Consider the following 5,373-nt stretch of genomic DNA (forward strand, 5'->3'; position numbering starts at 1 on the left):
GCACACGTCTCGCACGGTGGCATCGCCCGTCTCCCCGTGGTTTGGGGAGCATCAGGTGTGCTTACCTGCAGCACACGGTTCTTCACACAGCAAGCATCTGGCCCCTACGCCAGGAGACTCTGACCTCTGGCGGGCCTCCCCAGAGGTGGCACCGGAATTGTCATCTGCCCCCTGGGTCAACCAAGAGCCCTGTAGACAAACAAGGACATCTGTGAACCTGGCGGGGTCGGCAGATGTGGCTGGAAAAACGTCCGTTCTTGCGTTCCTCTTTCGTGCTCCGCTCCAGGTCACCGAAGCTACATCCGGGGAGCTGCCACTCCCCGCCCACCCGCTTCTCCTCCTGGCCATTCACACGGCCATTCACACGCGCCATCTGCTCCCTCCTTCCCACCAGCCGTCCAGAATCTGCCCGGTCACCCACCGCTCCAGCATCTGACAGGGACAAGAGCAAAGGACCAGTGAACAAAACCGTCTCGGCAGGCAGGTTCCCCGGATTCCGCCCTGGTTATTAAAACCAAGAAGGAAAGTGTGACCCTTCACCACTTATTTTTAATTCAGTGGTTTTTATCCTGAAATGGGGATCAGACTAAGTTCCTACATTTCTTCTTCTCGCCTGATGAGCCTGCAAACCAGAAGGAAGGAAATGTGCAGATTCATGGACCGCGGCCTTCGGGCTCAAGAATGAACTCTAATGGTACCAGATGAGAGGAGAGCAAAGCACGAAGTCGCTGCCCTGTCCACTTCTGGCTTCTACACGGGGTAATCGGCGGGGAGAGACGAGCCAGGCTCCCCCCCGTCTTCCGTGCCATCTGTGTCTCTGTGGGGCAAAGTTTCTGCTGCCTTGGTCCGCCCGGTTGCTGCTCTCATCTCTGGGTCATTGTGACAGCCTCGAGGCCGGATCCCTGGTTCCCCCCTCGCTGTTCCAGCATCTTCTCAACGTCTTCTCAACAAAGCAGCCAGAGGGATGCCGGTAACGGACGAGTCAGATCATGGGACTCCCCGCTCAGAGCGCCCTGTCCGCGCCCCACCCTGCTGCGAGCCAGTCGCTGGTGGTGGCCAGCAAGGCCCCTGGGATGCACCGTGGCTGTAACCCTAACCCCCCAGGCTCGTTCCTCTGCATCCTCTGCCAAGCAGGGGCCACGCCCACCCACCCCAGGGGGCTCCCTTTGCCTGGAATGCCCTTTCCCCACAAGATGCCCTACTCGCCCCCTTCTGTCATCCAGGCCCTTAACCTTAGGGAGCCCTTCCCAGACCACCCGCCCGACATCAAATTGCGACTCGGCCCAGCCCCATCGCCTCCATCCTCCGGCTCTGCTTTATTTTTCTTCAAAGCACTTATCAACTTCTAAAATTCTCTGAGCCTTACCTTTAAAACTTGCCAACCCCTCCAAGAACGTAAGCTCAGCTGGGAGGCCAGAGATCGCTGCCTGTTGCGTTCGCTCATGGGCCTAGGCCGGGGCCTGGCACGGACAACTGCTCAAACGATGTTTGTATTTTTTTCCCAAAGAGGCCACGATAGCAGCTGAGATGAGACACACACGTCAGTGGCAGCGGGAGCCCACGCGGCATCTGTCCGGGGTGACTTTCCCAGGTGGAGTCACGTGCTGAGCTGTCACTACCACGCGAACGGAAACACACGAAACCCCTCTGAACCGCCGGAGCTGGGGCCCAGCCCCACGCCCCTGCCGTGGCCATCGTCGATGGTGACCATTCTGCCCGCTGGCAGCCTGCCAGAGCACTCCGCTGAGTCAGAAGACAGCGCCATCTCTGTCACTCAGAGGTGAGCAAGCATCGGTGAAACACTCACCCTGATCCCAAATGGACGAGCGTGCTTTGCACGCGTGCCTGCACTGAACCTCAGCAGTCTGCAGAAGTGCGAGCTAGCGTCTGTGTCTGCGTCTTGGGGTCACGAGTCGCTTCCTCCCTATGAAATGGGAGGTTCGGGGGAGATCGCCTTGGTCCCGACAGGCCTGTCATCTACGGCTCTGTGACTGCAGGTGCCTCAGACCTCAGCTCACTGTGTTTCTCGACCTCCGTCCTGTCCACTCGGTCCTTGTCTCAACGCGGCCTGGAACCACGTCCAGACGCCTCCACTGACTGCCGATCGTAGCCCCGAGTCTTGCTTCCTGCAGTCCCGTGCGCGCCCCTCAGCTCCCCACCCAGGAAGACGACAGAGAGGAACCAGCGGCGTGCGGAGGGGGCTGGCTTCACCCGCAGTGACATTTCTCGGGGTGCGGGCTGGAAATGCATCTCAGAATGGAAGTCTTTCTTCGGGGACAGCAGACACAATCCCGTGGGTTTTCATTCTGACGCATGGCTAAGGGCTGTTTATTAATGCAGTTCAAAAATATGGGTCACTGCTACTTGGTTTCCACAAACTAAATTTAGGGCATCGTTAGAGTTTGCTAAAGACTCGGATTTTCTGGTCTCTGCGGAAGCAGCCACCGACGCTGCTCCGGAGAACGTGCGAGCGTGAGGACGAGGGGCCCCCGCGATTCTGGACGGTGCCGTGTCCCTGCCTCGGGTTGGCCTTGGTTTCGGATCCCTGCCCTAAGTGTGGCGGGAACAGTCAGAGTTGAGGAGTTATGCCGGGGCGTGCTTGCTGACGTCGCCCGTGGCCTTGGTCTACTGACGCATTTTCCAAGGTTCCGCTGCCGCTGCTCGCTCCTGTGCTGTCTTCTCTGGCTCCAGAAAGCTGGGGCGCTCGGAACTGGCGGAGGGGCGTCGGCTCTGCTGTAACGCGACAAGGTCTAAAGCGCCAGACGCCCCTCGTGTGCCACCCTTCGTCCCGAGGGCCGGAGACGCTGGGCAGCCACGTTCCAATCAAGCAAACTGACTGTGCAGTTTTAAATTTACGCCAGGCCCATCCCTGGAAAAGCAGGGCCTCCTGGGATCGGCCAGCCCGCCCCACCCCCAAGCCCTGTCTGTGCCAGGCTTGGGCCCGGAAGAACAGACTGGCAAAGGCCTTTCTGTTCTGGAACGCTCGGGCATAAATCTCGCTGACGACAGTGTCTGGCCCGGCGCCTTGGGCAGCGATATAATCGATGAACGCAAAGGGCAATAACACTTTCCCCGCAAAAGGGTTTTCTCCCTCGCTCAGAAACCTCCTGATCTAAGCGACGAAGGCATTTGCCACTTCACTCTGAAACGTGACTTCTGTGTGTCCCCTCACCCAGCTCTGCGGGGTGTCGCTGAGGGCGGGGACCGCGCCTCACTTCCTTCTGCATAATTGGTGAGCAGCCCAGGGCAGGGCCGGGGCAAAGAAACATAATCAACTCTTGGACTGAATTCAAGCCGGAGAAGAAGGTGACGGTCAGAAAAGTCGAGCCTGTGTCTACCCGGTCGTGGCATGAGCTGTCGGGGAGGTGGCTTACAGAGAGGACCCAGCTGTCTTTCAAAGCGGGGCCAGGGCTGTGAGCCTCAGCCCTGAGAGGGCGTCTCCCCTCCAGAAATGGTGGGAGACCGACGGGGGGCGCCTAGGAGGGCCTCGGAGGAATAACATCCTCATCCCCGTAACCTGTGACTGTGTCCCTTAGGTGGCCGAAGGGACTTGGCGGATGTGTAAAGTGAGGATCTTGAGGTGGGGACTATCGGGGAGTGTCTAGGCAGCTCGGTGTGACACTGGAGTCCTTGTCCTTGTGAGAAGCAAGCAGGAGAGCCAGCGTCAGAGGAGGCGTGACAACAAGCAGAGGGCCGGGCAGGGGGACCACAGCCAGTGCACGCAGTGGGCCCTAGAAGCTGGGAGAGGCAAGGCCAGGGATGCCCCCCGGGACCCCAGACAGCCGTGGCCCACCCACACCTTGGCGTTGGCCCTGAGGCTGGTTTTGGACTTCTGACCTCCAGGACTGTAAGATGCTGGACTGTGTCGTTTTCAGCCACTGAGCATGTGGTCATCTGTCACAGCAGTGATAGGGAACAGAAGCCGGGCAGGAAGTGCAGACTCAGGTTCGGGAGGGCAGGCTGGGGGGCGGTGGGGCTGAGCGGCAGGGCAGCGATTTCAAGGGGGGCCCCCCACTTCTCACTCCCAACCCGACTGCTCATACAGTGACCCCCACGACCTCACGTGTGCTGCTGTGACCATTAGAGTGATGATCGGGTCACAGCCTATCCGGACAGACAGATGAGTGACAGTGACCGTGCGAGATCGCTGACCCCACTGGCCTTCACGGAGGGGGCTCCGAGCAGACCCAGGGGACGGGGCACCATGGCACCCCCGCTGTGACCACGGGGGCCGGCGTCCCCACTTGACCGTGGGAGCCAGCCCCCCTGCTATGACCATGGAGCCAGCGTCCCCACTGTGACCATGGAGCCAGCGTCCCCACTGTGACCGTGGGATGGGAGCCGGTGACCCCGCCGTGACCATGCTCCGGCACTGGCTTCGGGGTTGAGGACACGTGGTGGTGATCGGGACAGGCTCACCCTCTCCAGACTGCAGTCCAGTGGGGAAACAGGCCAGACGTGGGCGAAGCAGAAGGATGCTACACAGAGAAAGCCAGGGGACAACGAGCCTCTGCCCGGAGGACCTGACCTATCCGCGAGGGAAGACAAAGCGCTTCCTTCGGGAAAGAGAGAACAGTACCCGAAGCGTGAGGAGTCGGGGAGGGGAGGCTGCAGCGGGAACCGCCCGTGTGAGGACCCCAGGTCGGGAGTGAAGCTGCACTTGGCCCCCTGAGGCCGCGGGGAGCCGGGCTTGCTAAGAACTTCACCTTCCCCATAGCGGCGAGTCACGTGGTCGGGTTGCACCTGGCTGCAAGGTGGAGGACAGGTTGTACCGGGGAGAGGTGGGTGAGGACGGCAGTGGCGGTGGCTGCCCCAGCGCCCGGGACCTGGAGGCTGCCCACGGAGTCTTAGCAGCCACCCCGAGTCCACACACTGCCACCTGGCTCGTCTGCTAGAGCGAGTCAGGGTTTCAGTCTACCTGACCCTTCTGCCTGAGAACAGATGAGCACACGAGTTCTCGTGATTTCTCCAAAGCCCGGACAGACGAGCAGGTCCAGGCAGCGTCCACGGGGAGGTGAGGGACGTGGCCGTGCTGGCAGGTGCATCGACCACGCCCGAATAGCCACACGCAGGAGGTGGATGAGCTAGAATTTTCCTACTGGTTCCAGCTTCGCGGGCAGCTCGGGCAAAGGACCGTTCTCGCCCCAGGAGAATTATCATCTGTTAGAACAAAGCACACAATAAAAGCGACAGTCAGTGTGATTTCAAACAAGCCACGTCGATGCCATCTGCGGTTTATCACCGTGGTGACAAGGATTTCTGAAAGAGCCATCACGAGAAGATAAAGGCCGTGCAGAAGGTAAAGGAGAAAAGATGTTGATGCCATCTGCCAGAGTTTTATGAGCTCATATGACCAGAAAATATTGATTCCTC

This window comes from Pteropus vampyrus, unplaced genomic scaffold (assembly GCF_000151845.1).
Source record: "Pteropus vampyrus isolate Shadow unplaced genomic scaffold, Pvam_2.0 Scaffold100, whole genome shotgun sequence".
Taxonomy (NCBI): domain Eukaryota; kingdom Metazoa; phylum Chordata; class Mammalia; order Chiroptera; family Pteropodidae; genus Pteropus; species Pteropus vampyrus.